The sequence below is a fragment of the Zea mays genome, chromosome 8 (assembly GCF_902167145.1).
Source record: "Zea mays cultivar B73 chromosome 8, Zm-B73-REFERENCE-NAM-5.0, whole genome shotgun sequence".
In the NCBI taxonomy this organism is placed as follows: domain Eukaryota; kingdom Viridiplantae; phylum Streptophyta; class Magnoliopsida; order Poales; family Poaceae; genus Zea; species Zea mays.
This window is the reverse complement of record NC_050103.1, coordinates 115,857,312-115,873,603: the sequence shown is the minus strand read 5'-3', so window position 1 is coordinate 115,873,603 and position 16,292 is coordinate 115,857,312.

Below are 16,292 nucleotides of genomic sequence, written 5' to 3'. Positions count from 1 at the left end.
ATCAAAAGTGGATCCCTTGGGGTACCAGAGTCCAAACTTAGGTGTATAAACTAAATATCTCATTATTCTTTTAACGGCCCTAAGGTGAACTTCCTTAGGATCGGCTTGGAACCTTGCACACATGCATACAAAAAGCATAATATCCGGTCGAGATGCACATAAATAGAGTAAAGATCCTATCATTGACTGATATACCTTTTGATCTACGGACTTACCTCCCGTGTCGAGGTCGAGATGCCCATTAGTTCCCATGGGTGTCTTGATGGGATTGGCATCCTTCATTCCAAACTTGTTGAGTATGTCTTGAATATACTTGGTTTGGCTGATGAAGGTGCCCTCTTGGAGTTTCTTGACTTGAAATCCTAGGAAATACTTCAACTCCCCCATCATAGACATCTCGAATTTTTGAATCATGATCCTACTAAACTCTTCACAAGTAGATTTGTTAGTAGACCCGAATATGATGTCATCAACATAAATTTGGCATACAAACAAATCCTTTGCAATAGTTTTAGTAAAGGGAGTAGGATCGGCTTTACCGACTTTGAAGCCATTAGTGATAATAAAATCTCTTAGGCATTCATACCATGCTCTTGGGGCTTGCTTGAGCCCATAAAGCGCCTTTGAGAGTTTGTAAACATGGTTAGGGTACTCACTATCTTCAAAGTCGGGAGGTTGCTCAACATAGACTTCTTCCTTGATTGGTCCATTGAGGAAGGCACTTTTCACATCCATTTGATAAAGCTTAAAGCCATGGTAAGTAGCATAGGCAAGTAATATACGAATTGACTCAAGCCTAGCTACAGGTGCATAGGTTTCACCGAAATCCAAACCTTCGACTTGTGAATAACCCTTGGCCACAAGTCGGGCTTTGTTCCTTGTCACCACACCATGCTCATCTTGTTTGTTGCAGAATACCCACTTGGTACCTACAACATTTTGGTTAGGACGTGGAACTAAATGTCATACCTCATTCCTCTTGAAGTTGTTGAGTTCCTCTTGCATTGCCAGCACCCAATCCGAATATCTTAGTGCATCCTCCACCCTGTATGGCTCAATAGAGGACACAAAAGAGTAATGTTCACAAAAATGAGCGACTCGAGATTGAGTTGTTACCCCCTTATGAATGTCACCGAGAATTGAGTTCACGGGGTGATATCTTTGAATCGCTTGGTGGACTCTTGGGTGTGGCGATCTTTGACCCTCATAATCTTCCTTGTCTTGATCAACTTCATCTCCCCCTTGATCATTGTCCTCCTCTTGAGGTGGCTCATCCTCTTGATTTTCATCTTCATTGTCTTGAGCCTGATCCTCATCTTGAGTTGCTGGAGATGCTTGTATGGAAGATGATGGTTGATCTTGTGCTTGTGGAGGCTCTTAGGATTCCATAGGACACACATCCCCAATGGACATGTTCCTTAGTGCGACGCATGGAGCCTCTTCATCATCTAGCTCATCAAGATCAACTTGCTCCACTTGGGAGCCATTAGTCTCATCAAACACAATATCACAAGAAACCTCAACTAATCTAGTGGATTTGTTGAAGACTCTATATGCCCTTGCGTTTGAGTCATAACCGAGTAAAAAACCTTCTACAGCCTTAGGAGCAAATTTAGATTTTCTACCTCTTTTAATAAGAATAAAACATTTGCTACCAAAGCTCTAACATATGAAACATTGGGCTTTTTACCAGGGAGGAGTTCATATGATGTCTTCTTGAGGATTCAGTGAAGATATAACCGGTTGATGGAGTAGCAGGCGGTGTTAATCGCCTCAGCCCAAAACCGGTCCGGAGTCTTGTATTCATCAAGCATGGTCCTCGCCATGTCCAGTAGAGTTCTATTCTTCCTCTCCACTACACCATTTTGTTGGGGTGTGTAGGGAGAAGAGAACTCATGCTTGATGCCCTCTTCCTCAGGAAAGCCTTCAATTTGAGAGTTCTTGAACTTCATCCCATTATCGCTTCTTATTTTCTTGATCCTCAATCCGAACTCATTTTGAGCCTGTCTCAAGAATCCCTTTAAAGTCTCTTGGGTTTGAGATTTTTCCTGCAAAAAGAATACCCAATTGAAGCGAGAATAGTCATCCACAATTACAAGACAATACTTACTCCCGCCGATGCTTATGTAAGCAATCGGGCCAAATAAATCCATATGGAGTAGCTCAAGCGGCCTGTCGGTCGTCATGATGTTCTTGTGTGGATGGTGGGTGCCAACTTGCTTTCCTGCTTGACATGCGCTACAAATCCTATCTTTCTCAAAATGAACATTGGTTAGTCCCAAAATGTGTTCTCCCTTTAGAAGCTTGTGAAGATTCTTCATTTCAACATGGGCTAGTCGGCGATGCCAGAGCCAACCCATATTAGTATTAGCAATTAAGCAAGTATCGAGTTCAGCTCTATTAAAATCAACTAAGTATAGTTGACACTCTAATACTCCCTTAAATGCTACTGAATCATCACTTATTCTAAAGACAGTAACACCTATATCCGTAAAAAGACAGTTGTAACCCATTTTGCATAATTGAGATACAAAAAGCAAATTGTAATCTAAAGAATCTACAAGGAAGACATTGGAAATAGAATGGTCAGGTGATATAGCAATTTTACCAAGTCCTTTGACCAAACCATGATTTGCATCCCCGAATGTGATAGCTCTTTGGGGATCATCGTTTTTCTCGTAGGAGGAGAACATCTTCTTCTCCCCTGTCATGTGGTTTGTGTATCCGCTATCAATTATCCAACTTGAGCCCCGGATGCATAAACCTGCAAAACAGTTTTAGGCCTTGTTCTTAGGTACCCAAACAGTCTTGGGTCCTTTTACGTTAGAAACAAACACCTTGGGTACCCAAACACAAGTCTTTGACCCCTTGTGTTTGCCCCCAACATATTTGGCAACTACTTTGCCTGATTTGTTTGTTAAAACATAGGAAGCATCAAAAATCTTAAATGAAATGTTATGATCATTTGATGTAGTAGGAGATTTCTTTTTAGGCATTTTAACATGGGTAGAATGCCTAGAGCTAGATGCCTCATTCTTGTATATAAAAGCATGATGAGAAACAGAATGAGACTTTCTAGCATTAATTCTCCTAATCTTGTGCTCAGGATAACCAGCAGGATATAAAATGTAACTCTCGTTATCTTGAGCCATGGGAGCCTTGCCCTTTACAAAGTTAGACAATCTTTTGGGGGCATTAAGTTTGACATTGCTTCCCTGTTGGAAACCAATGCCATCCTTGATGCCAGGGCGTCTCCCACTATAGAGCATGCTTCTAGCAAATTTAAATTTTTCATTTTCAATTTCATGCTCATTAATTTTAGCAGTTAGTTGAGCTATGTGATCATTTTGTTCTTTAATTAAAGCTAGGTGATCATGAATAGCGTCAACATTAATGTCTCTACATCTAGTACAAATAGTGACATGATCAACGGTAGATGTAGAGGGTTTGCAAGCATTTAATTCATTAATCTTAGTATGTAAAATAGCATTCTCATTTCTAAGATTGGAAATAGAAATATTGCAAACATTCAAGTCGTTAGCCTTTGAAATTAAGCTAGCATTTTCAATTTTAAGGCTAGAAATTGATTCATTCAATTTATCAATTTAGCAATCAAACTATCATTTTCATTTCTAAGATTGGCAATTGAATCATGACAACTATTTGATTTTCAACCTTAGCAATTAAACTAACATTCTCAGTTCTAAGGTTGGAGATAGTGTCATGGCAAATGCTAAGCCCCCTAAACAAATTTTCATTTTCTCTACTTCCTGAGCATAAGCATTCTTTACCTTAACATGCTTTTTATTTTCCTTAATAAGGAATTCCTCTTGGCTATCCAAGAGTTCATCCTTCTCATGAATAGCACCTATTAATTCATTTAATTTTTCCTTTGTTGCATGTTGAGGTTGGCAAAAAGACTAAGCAGGTTATCTTCATCATCACTAGAACTACCCTCATCACTAGATGTAGAATACTTGGGGGTGGTTCTAGCTTGTACCTTCTTTTTCTTGTCGTGTTTTGCCATGAAGCATTTGTGGCCGACGTTGGGGAAGAGAAGTCCCTTGTTGACTGCGAGGTTGGCGGCATCCTCGTCGGAGGAGGAGTCGGTGGAGCTCATGTCGGAGTCCCATTCCCGACACATGTGGGCATCGCCGTCCTTCCTCTTGTAGTACTTCTTCTTTTCCTTCCTCTTTTCCCTCTTGTCGTCGCCCCTATCACTATCACTAGACATAGGACATTTTGCAATAAAATGACCGGGCTTACCACACTTGTAGCACACCCTTTTGGAATGGGGCTTGTAGTCACTCCCCTTCCTTTGCTTGAGGATTTGGCGAAAGCTCTTGATGATGAGCGCCATCTCCTCGTTGTCGAGCTTGGAGGCGTCGATAGGGACCCTACTTGATGTAGACTCTTCTTTCTTCTCCTCCATCGCTTTGAATGCGATGGGTTACACCTCGGGTGTGGAGGTGCCGCCTTGCTCCAAGTTGACGATTTGTTTGGAGCCTTTGATCATCAATTCAAAGCTCACAAACTTTCCTATCACTTCCTCGGGAGACATTAATTTATATCTAGGATCCCCACGAATTAATTATACTTGAGTAGGATTGCGAAAGACAAGGGATCTTAGAATAACCTTGACCATCTCATGGTCATCCCATTTTGTGCTCCCAAGGTTGCGCACTTGGTTGACCAAGGTCTTGAGCCGGTTGTACATTGCTTGTGGCTCCTCTCCTTGGTTGAGGATGAATCGACTGAGCTCCCCCTCGATCGTCTCCCACTTGGTGATCTTGGTCACCTCATCCCCTTCATGCACGGTCTTTAGTACATCCCAAATCTCTTTGACACTTTTTAGCCCTTGCACCTTATTATACTCCTCTCGACATAGAGAGGCGAGGAGTATAGTGGTGGCTTGGAAGTCAAAGTGCCGGATTTGGGCGACCTCTTCCGAGTCGTAGCCTTCGTCCCCCATGGATGGTACCTATGATCCAAACTCAACAATATCCCATATGCTTGCGTGGAGTGAGGTTAGATGATGCCTCATTTTATCACTCCACATACAATAATCTTCACCATAAAAAACCGGTGGTTTGCCTAATGGGACGGAAAGTAAAGTAGTGCGTTTAGAAATGCGGGGATAGCGTAGGGGGATCTTACTAAACTTCTTGCGCTCATGGCGCTTAGAAGTGACGAACGGTGCGTCAGAGCCGGATGTGGAGGGCGACGAAGGATCAGTCTCGTAGTAGATCACTTTCTTCATTTTCTTCTTCTTGTCGCCACTCCGGTGCGACTTGACACGGCGAGGTGATTCCTCCCTTCCTTTGGCGCCGGACTCCCTTGATGGAGCCTTCTCATGGCTTGTGGCCATTTCCATCTCCCTCTTGGCGGATCCTCCCGACATCACTTGGAGTGGTTAGACTCTAATGAAGTACCGGGCTCTGATACCAATTGAAAGTCGCCTAGAGGGGGGGTGGATAGGTGGAATCTGAAATTTACAAACTTAAGCACACACTACAAGCCGGGGTTGGCGTTAGAATTAAATCCGAGTTCGAAAGAGAGGGAAAACAAATCAACCAAGAAATAAAGTGGATGAACACGGTGATTTGTTTTACCGAGGTTCGGTTCCAAAGAACCTAGTCCTCGTTGAGGTGGTCACAAAGACCGAGTCTCTTTCAACCCTTTCCCTCTCTCAAACGGTCACCTAGACCGAGTGAGCTTTCTCCTTAATTAATGGGTCACTTAGGCCCGACAAGGACCACCACACACTTGGTGTCTCTTGCTTTGATTACAAGTCACTTGAGAATAAGAATGGGAAAAGAAGAAAGCACGATTGCAAAAGCCAAGCGACAAGAGCGACAAATAACACACAGATCACTCTCCCTCTCTCTCAAGTCTCTAATCACTAATGATCACTTGTCTCAATTGTGGAACTTGGAGAGATTGGAAGCTTTGATTATGCCTTTGAATGGATTGCTAGCTCTTGTATTGAATGTGGAAGATTGGATTGTTTGATTGAAGTAAATGGAGGTGGTTGGGGTTGTATTTATAGCCCCCAATCACTTCCTAGTCGTTGCTCCCTTTTTGCCGACTGTGGACGGTCCGTGCCCCTGGTCCGGACGGTCCACCCCTGCACATCAACGACTAGAATCGCAACGGTCAGCAGTAACGGCTATATCAACGGCTACTATGCATTAAATGCGTCGTCAGATGTTAGGTACCGCAGTCGCGGACGGTCCGGTCGTGCACCCCGGACGGTCCGCGAGGACGCTTATAATTCATTTTACCGAACCCGTCACCTTCGGGTTTTTTTGGTTTTCACCGACCGGACAGTCCACGCCTGAGGCCGGACGGTCCGCGCTTGGTCTCGGACGGTGCTCGCTTCACCATCGGACGGTCCATATTGTAGACTTGTGTTTTTGCGGTGTTCATGTCCGAGGGTCACCTTAGTGCCGCGGACGGTCCGCCGCAAGGGCCCGAACGGTATTCCGGACAGTCGATTTAGAATAGTTGTAGATGAACTTATGCACCTGTGAAATGATCAACTAGGCAAACTGGTTAGTCCAAAAGGTTTGTGATGGTCGTCAAACACCAAAATCGATTATAGGAAATATTGAGACTATTTCCCTTTCAATCCTTAAGTTCACTTGACTGAAATTCAACCAATTGAGGTCCGGCTGACTGAATTTTGTTCGACTAAACTCTAACTGATTGAGATTCTACCGACTTAAGTCTGACCGACCGACATTTGATGAGTTCGTACTGACCGGTGGCGAACTGGATTGGAAATCTCTTGCTTTTATCCCAGAATCAGACTTTTTAGAAAAATCTAATGTGGTGCACCCAATGGGTGTGCCCAATGGGTGTGCTTGCTGTCTTTTCCATAAAACAATTCTCTAAGTTGACATAAAGTAATGATGCATGTTAGTGACCTATGATGTCGTGTTTGCTGTGTTCACCAGAGATATGTCTTTTCTTGGAAATCAAAGCAACTCTTGATTACTTGTGACTGTTCATCATATGGATGGGAGACGAAGGGACGCCCGTTCACCTTAATAAATGAGGGACTCCCTAGTGTTGCCTTCATCACTCGCTCCACTCCCACTTCTTTGAGGTCTTCTCCCTCTATTCAAAACCAGAGAAAAACCCACTCTTCCAGCACCATGGCCAGCGATGGGAAGCATAAGAAGGTGCCTACACCATTCTCTGAGTCCTTCGAAGATTCAGAGTACTTTGAAGAGGAGTACACCGGCTCTAAGGGGTACCTCCTCGTCGCCTCCACACTCGCCATCGAGTTCCTTATTGGTTAATATCGACAACTTGATGGGTGTCACCCCAAGTGAGTGAGCCTTCCTCAAGGCCGTGGAGCATCAGGGCCTTGCCAGTTCTGATGAGTTGGACGAGGACAAGCAGGAGACGAAGGAGGAGGAGGCAACAAGGGTGACATCGGCAAAGGCGGTGACAATAGCAAGGGCAAGGGCGGTGGCAGTGACAAGGGCGGTGGCAACGATGACGACAATGGCAAGGGCGACGGAGGCAGCATGGGCGCCAGTGGCTGCAGCGCCGGTGGCAAAGCGCCATCGGCTTAAGTAGTGTAGTATAGTTTAGTGGTAGTGGTGGTAGTAGTAGTAGTAGTAGCAGTAGTAGTAGTAGTAGTAGTAGTAGTAGTAGTGTAGTAGGGATGATGGAGGTCTTCTATGGGGGTCGTTCATGATGAATTGATCCTTTGTGTAATATATATTTCGTCTCCTCGCTTGTGTTTCTCTGAGTTTTGATTCCCTAATCACGCTTGATATCTTGTGCACTAAGAATAGGAACAGTTGTGTTTCTTGGCTGACTGAATTCCGAGTGCTGATGTTACCATAAAACTTGGAGTTGGGGTTATATCTATTTCGGTTATCTGCTTCCGCTAGAAACTTTAAATTTGCTTCCTCCTTGATTTCAACCTTCAATCTCATCCCAACCATTGCTATTTCCCGTTCGTGAGAGGCACGATGGTTCCAAAGAGGAAGAAGATCACCAACCAGTACAAGAATTTGGTAGACATCTATCGTGGTTTCGGAAAACTGGGGACAATAAATTTTTGTTCGGTGGGGGATGCAAGCGCGGACTCACTCCAAATGGTGAGTCACTGGGACTCGGTGAGAAATCTGAGACACGAGTTTATACCGGTTCAGGTCGGGGCCCTAGTCTAGTGTAGTGCTGATCATGGAATTGCAGTAGATTGTGTGCTTATGTGTAGGACAATAAAAGGGTTTCCATTTTATACTTCAAGGGATGAAACTTACAGCCGAGAGAGAGAGATTTGGTTGCCATGGTGGGCCCTTCATGGGCCCTATGTGCGGTCGTACTCCTGACGTGGCACCGCTCGCCTTTCATGTCCCTGTAGCGAGTCCGCAGCTGACGCCTCGTGCAGTAGTGCACGACGGGTCCCCTAGGGCAGTCTTGGGGCATCTTTGTACATGGCATGGCTCCTCCTGTCATCATGGACCTTGCGTCACTCCCCATCATGATGTTGTCTAGCTTTCGGTATGGACATTATCCCGTCCCTTTTGGTATACGAGTCACTGTTTGGACTTCTGGCGCCACAGTGCTACCTTGACCAGTATCAACTAGCCCCACAGGGTAGTGTGAGTATCCCTATGACCATACATGAAGACATGTGGTCGTGCCTAATGAAGACTTCCCGACACGCCCTCGGGGCACCGTACGCACCTCCCGGCGTGGCTTGGGGATGGTGTGCCTTTTCGTCGCTGACGTGGGGGTTTGGGTCCGTGCCTCACAGGATTACTTGTCAATGGTTTGGCCATCCGCTGCCCCTCGTGGTCTTGCTTGTCAGATACTTGGTCGTCCACTCCGCCTCGCGGACTTGCTCGACGAGGACTTGGTCATCCACCTTGCCTTGCAGACTTACTTAGTGGGGACTTGGTCATTCGTCTTGCCTCGCAGACTTGCTCGGTTGGGACCTAGTCATCCGTCTCACCTCGTAGACTTGCTCGGTGGGGACTTAGTCATCCGTCTCACCTCGCGGACTTGCTCAGCGGGGACATAGCCATCCGTCTCACCTCGCAGACTTGCTCGGCAAGGACCTGGTCATCCGTCTCACCTCATAGACTTTCTCGATGGGGACTTGGTCGTCCATATCGCCTCACAGACTTTCTCGGCAAATGGGTCAGAAAGAGGTTATGGGCCTTACCTTGGGTACCCCGTTCCTAGGTACCCGACAGCAACCCCCACGCCTTCAAGTGACTCCTTGGAGTCGCACAGAGGCTTATGCTCGGTGCCCTATATGCTTAGGTGCACGCAAGCACATATGCTAGATGCAGCCCGAGTAATCCATGTGGATTGCTTGGGTTTACTTGGCGATAATGCAGTTTAGGGACGGATTCTTCCTGCGATTGATGCCATGTGCTAGGCGCGGGTCCATTTCCCTTTAGTGAGGGAAGGACGCTCGGGTGCGCGCAAGCGCATATGCTAGATGTAGCCCTCGATCCCCTGAGTAATCCATGTGGATTGCTTGGCGGTTTACTTGGTGATAATGCACTTTAGGGACAAACCCTACCTGTGATGGTCATCACACGTTGAGCGTGAGTCCACGGTTCCCTTTTATTTATCTGGGGGGCGACCCCTTTGAGCAGGCCACCGCATCATTTTCCGCCCCTCGTCGGACGTGTCCATTCATCGTCTGATGCACACATCTGAAAGCTTCGTTGTGGGTTTTGGTGGTTTGGATGACAACCCAATTAAAGGACTGGCATGTGTGTTATGTGTTGGACAGGTGCTTTGTATAAAGCTTGTAAAGTTCAACAACACAAGTGTTCAAGAGTGATGGTCTAAAGGCTGAGTTGATTAGGGTAGCGGACATCATTAGTGAAGGAGAACATTGCTTATGTGAGACTTAGTGTGCATATCTTGGAGACAACTGGTCAATCCAAGGATGGAGGCAAGAAGAACTTCGAGTTACCAAGTGCACGGGGAAGGTCGTGGAGGCTAAGGAACCCAAAGCCAAGGGTGAAGAAGAAGACTTGCAAAGTCAAGGTTGATCGAGTTGAGAAGAGATATGGTGCATCGAGGATCACGACTTAAGAACATGACTTACAACCAATGAGGTAACATCTATGGTTATGTGGTGTTGGGGGTCTGCTTCGTCGCTGAAGGTCCTGTAAGAAGAAACACCTTCGGAAGATCAGCACAGAAGTAACGCCGAAGCTACCTTCCAGGGAGCTTCGGCATAACGACACGCCTTGAGACGAAGGGTTGCACCGACTTAAAGATGAAAAGATAGATCGACCCATGATAATTTGTGTCATGACTGTAATTAGTTGTAAAGGACATAAATGTAATTTTGACCGGGCCGCGTCCCGTGCCTATAAATAGATGAACAGTACCCACGTACTGTTCACGATGACTTGTATTCGCTCGTGCGTCACATTTCAATTTTTTACCTTCTGTTAAGCCGAAGGTAAGAATGTAATTCAATATTGTTATTATTTATTCATGATAATATAATGAAGATATGTTAATAATGTCATATGATTATCCATGTTATTCCTCATGTTTCATATGCTTCGTCCTTCATTAACACATACTGAGATGATGAAGGTGCGTCCTTCATGACCTTCATCCGAAGATCGTGTAACACCTCAGGTGTTACCATGGCTAGGGCACACCTTTGCAATAATGACCATGATCACATGTGAAAGAAACTGAAGGAGCAAAGTGGAAGAGCCTTGGAGGCTAGGTTTTAACCAAGAGATGTGAATGATCAAAAGCATTACCCTAGTTGGGTGTGATTATCACTGTGGGCAAGGGGGGAGTGAACCCTAGACCTCTCTTGAATCCTATCTTCTAAGCACCTTGGTTAAGGGGGAGAGTTTAAGCAAAGGTGCAAGTCATAGCCAAACCTTTGGCACAAAGTTAAGTAACTTATTAACCTACAATTATAGAGAGGAAACATTGCAAAAAGGCCCCTTAAGAAACCCCAAATCCATTCCCTAAGTAGAGAAAGAGCTAGAGCTCTCTAGTTCTCTCTAAGTCAAAAACTACACCTAATCTAAAGATCCATCATGTTCACCTTGAAGATGGCACCAAAACCACCTAGGTTCTATACCAAAAATGTGGCATACCACCTAGGGCACCCCCTAGAAAAAGTTGAGCCCGAGACCTTGACGTTTGACATGCCTTGGCATCGTTTTTGTCGCGAGGTGGGCAGGGAGACATACCTGATTTGGCGTCCAAAGATCTCTCTACCTAGGGCATATCTGCCATGGCGACTCACGGATGAGAGACAGCCCTAGGTGCCAGGAAAATACTCGTGCCGGATTTTTGCCAAGATTCGCACGTTTGCGACTTGGGCGAGCTGTGGAACAGGGGCAGAAGAAAACCTACACGTGTTCGACGCGCTCTGCGCACGCCAGAGCACGCCCGCGCGCGCCCCGCGTCGTGCCAAAGGCCAGCCGACGCCATGGCCCGCGCCTATAAAGCCCACTCAGGCGTCGACCATACCCTTCCGCGCACGCTCAACCTCACCGGAGCTCAAACTCACCGTCAGTTGCTCGTGCACGGCGTGTCCGCGGCCACCTGAGCCCCTGCCGCCGTAGACCAGCCAACCCAGCCTTTCCCAACCCCGTCCGACCCTCGGAGAAGACTGAGCACACCTCGGTGAAGCTCCCCGAGCGAGGAATCGAAGTCTGCTTCGCCGGAGAGGCCAGTCCACGGTCGCCGGACTCCCTCCGACCGCCGGCGAGCATAGACCGGGTAAGCCACTGCGCCATTTTTCGATTCAAGGCACAGCTAGCCTCTACATCACCCCGTGAAGCTCACCGTGCCAATGGATTGAACTAGATCACCGTGAATTGGCCGGCACACCCGCCGCCGACAAGGACACCCGCCTGCGCACGTGGACCGAGCGATTTCGGCCATCCCCGCCGTCGAGCCGTACATCGCTGTGACCGCCAGAGCCTCCCCAAGCCAACCCCACCCCTCGCCGGACCCCTCTCGCCGCCGGTAAGCCGCGCCGCCCTTTTCTTTCCCGCGGGTACTGTTTACATTAAGGGAAGGACCTCGGGGAAGAAGAAGGAAAGGTCAGGGGGCTTTTTGAACTGTCAGCGACTCAGGGGAATAGTGGCGCAGGGGTAGATTTGAGTAGGTAGATTTGGATTAAACCCAGGGTCCTCGGTGTAAACTGTTTTTCCAGGAAACCTTTATTAAATCTGATTTAAAATTTGAACAGAACTTGAATAATTCATAACTTCTGTTTTATTCATCCAAATTTAGTCAAACCAATTTTGTCAGACTTTAAATAATGTAAACTGCTTAGGAAAAATGTAAAACCCTTATGTACTACAGAAAACTTTAGGGTTCTGATTTAATTATTGTTTTGACCAAAAGCTAATAAATAGAAATAAAAATAGAATTGACTAGGGTTAAGAAAATTTGGAGAAGTCTATGTCCACCTACTGACCTGTTTAAAAATGCTAAACCTCTCTGTCTACCCCATTAAGTTAGTTTTTGTCATTTATTTTACAATATGCTTAAGGTTAAGAAAAATAGAAAAGGTGATTTAAATAATGAACCAGAGGGCACTTCTATTTTTGTTAGGACACTTATTCAGTATAGTTCACTAGAAAAATCTATGATACCCTGGTTTAGTATAAAATAAATAGGATACCTTTTATTTTAAGAAAACAAGGAAAACTTAGAAAAACCCTACAAAAATAACCCCAAGGTGAAAGCACCCCAACCCTTGGGATAATTAATGTTTTGTTATTAAGAACTTAGGAAAAATATGAAATCTGCTGTTTGACATTTTTCAAATAACAATGTAGTAGAAAGTGCCTTTTTGGTATTAAACTTTAGAAAATCATAACTAAATAGCCATTTCTTAGCTTTCTGTGATCTTTGGCACAAAAGCTTATTATTACTGTTAGATGCCAACAAAAATAACCCTTAGGACAGAACCCACCCCTAATTAAGAGATGTAGTGCAAAGTGACCCATTTTACACAACTTTTGTTATTTTTGTCTAAAGCATAGCCTTTTTATTTTTAACCTCAAATTTCTAGAACAGGCTATAATGACCAATGGCAACCCACTGTAATTTTTACAGAATTTTTGGAAAAAGTTAAACCACTGTTGTAGTTCAAACCTACACTAGAAACCATAAATAGAAAATAAAGAAAGGGAGAAATGAATAATAGGAATTATAGGGTGTTTGGTTTGAGGAACCACTCCATCCAAAATGAAGTGGTGCATCATGAGTCCATTCCTCAAATTTGGTGGGATGACTCCATTCCACATATTAGTACTAATTAACTAACTATGAGGAATGAGGTGGTGATGTATCAACTCGTTCCATTCCACAAACCAAACAAAAAGGTTAGGAGTGAGAACATGATGGACTAGCTCATTACTCAAACCAAACACCTCATTAGTGTCATCCTAAAACCCTTTATAACTTGTCCACTGAAATACATAAAGGCAATACCAATTCACTATGCCTATCCCAAACAAAACCTAAACCTAGAGTGATAAGCATAAACCACTAAAAGCCACGTATGACCCAGAAACCCTAAGTTACTCATTAACTTAGTTTTTTTTCTTCTCTTAGCATAATGTTATTAAATCCTGCATAATCATGACATACATGTTCATTGCATTTCGATAGACTGTAACCTTGCTGACGGAGAGTACATCCTCGTGCCGGAGCAAGGATCTGCTCAGGAGGTAGCCCCGGATCTAGCACCCGAGCCTGCACCAGAGGATCTGCCTGCCACAGCCTTGGAAGGCAAGCCCCGGTTTTATGCATAACCGTTATATATGCTATTTTAATGCACTTAATGTTTGTAGGCTTGTATTGTGCACTTAAGTGTAGGAGTTGACTGAAACCCTAGTTGCATGAACTCAGGATTTTCTTTTGATGGTTACTAGTATGCTAGGTCGAGTAGCTGCTTTATTTAATTAGGATCTCGGTAGAAGACGAGTGATTTTTCTAGCACTCGCGCGAGATCAGGAATTGGTGGTACCCACTTTCATATCATCATGATACTAGTCTGTGGACAACAATCCATGGGGATTGGTTGTCTACGAGATGGGAAAATGGAATAAGGATTAACGTGTGGATACCTGTGTCAAGCGTTTGAACGTACTAAACACATACCGAGAAATATGGTAAATCGGTAAGCCTAGTACCTGAGTGAACCTGCCCGCAGATTGCCCTCCTCACGCGACCTGAGACGTGGTCTCCCATTCCGGTTATGGTGGGTACAAGTGCGGTCACTGCACGACGGCAGTCGGGGTCAGTGAGGCATTGTACGCCAAGGCGGTGAGCCCCTTTCTGTTGCCAGGGAATCGATGAGGACGGTTGATGTGTGTGGGGACGGAGTGCCCCTACATGTCGTGTGTTTAGGTTTACCTTGCAAGGATAAAAACTCGATTCGAATCGTCTGCTTCTCGCAGCTAATGAGACTGCTTGATCCATTGTACTCCATTGAGTAACAAGTGGAAATATGATGAGTTGATATAAGATGTTGATTGCTAAAAATGTTTGCTACTATGTATGAGTAGATAGTACACATTTAGCCTTAAGAGAGTCACACTTAAATTGACAAAGTTAAAACTTGACTTAGAAACTCAGCTAGTGCTTTTGGCAACCAAACCCCACAGCCAAACAGCTACATGTCTAGAGGTAGAGGAGTAGACTCCTCACACCGGGTAGGTCTAGCTGAGTATTAGTATACTCAGCCTTGCTTGTGGCATAATTTTTTACAGGTTCTCTGGAGGACATGGTTGCTGGAGTGACTTGGTCGTCCATCTTGCCACCGGGTTGGACTATCGAGTGGGACCCTACCTCGGCTGAGGAGGAGCATGAGGAGTGATGGGACAGGCTTCCCCATCTCTCTGTTTATTTACCGTTAGTTTTATTCCGCTGCACTTCGAACAATGATGACTACTTTTGCAAAACTCCGATGGTGATGTAATAATTTAATACTCCTTAATGTATGGTTTTACGTTTTATTGTATTTGCTCTGTGACTCACCATCGAGTGAGATTGTGGTACTTGATCCTGTCAGTGGCCTCGTCGGACTAGATCCGAGGGATTGACGGGTTATTCCCATTTAAGTGTGGTCTAGCCTCTAAGGTGGGACTTGGGCACTTAAGTCGGAATAATTCGGGCAGTTCCGCCACAGCTGGTATCGGAGCTTGTACCACCACAGAGGAATCAATAAAATATAAATACCATCCTTTTCCAAAATAAAACTTGATAGAAACAATGTTGGATAGATCGTAGGACGATCAGGATAGATCTAGGACGTGAAGCCTTAGGATGATAGAAGGGTAGCTAGGTGGCTAAGTGTTTAAGCCCTACGGGCTACTATAAGGGATGGGAGTTCTTCCCTATTCCCTTTTTATTGATGTGAGGTCGTTTAGGACGAGCATGCATGCATTCTTAATTAAGCGAATGGATAATTGAGTAAAGACTTAAAAACAAAATGATGACCAACTAAGTATCCCAATACCATTTTTATAGTTGGAGAGAAGCTGAGTTTTATTTTTCTTGTTCTTTTTATAATTCTTTTTCTTTTACTTACGCTTAACCGTACACAGATGACTTCCCACGGATCCTCAGACGACGGAAATGCACTGTCCCACACTGACGGGCTTGCACGAGAGGGCTTTCCCCGCATTTTGTGGGAGGTACTTCAGGGGGCCGGATACACGACACCTCCTCAGTACGCGGTGCAGCAGTTCGAGAAGCATCGAGTGCCCCGCTGTAGGGTGAGGATGACCTTGGAGCCTCATCCCCTACAGCCAGGTTGGCGTTCACTGGACTCTGAGTCCTTTGGATATCGGGCTGAGGACACGATCGAGGCGATTGCTCTGCACGGGTTGACCACGTTCTGTGGATTCCACCCCTTGGAGCTGTCTACCCACCCCATTGGCTTGTTCCCCGCGGAGAAGGAGAACGACCCAATGTGGAAGGATCGGGTGGAGCATGCCAAGGACATCTGGGCCATCTACCCAGGTCAGACTGCGCACTTGACCGTACGGTGCATGAATGCCCTTTACTGTCTGCAAGTGATGCGTGGTGAGGCGATGTCCCACCTGATGGCATTGTTGGAGGCAACAAAGATCACCCTGGACAACAGAGAGGAGCTTGTGGTTGATTTGTCCACTGAGATGGTGGAAAAGGACTTGCAGGTGGAGCAGCTATCCAATGAGATCCAAGAGCTGGAGGAATTAGTGGGGACCAGGGAGAACACCATCGAGGTTCTTGAGGATCAGCTCATTAACACC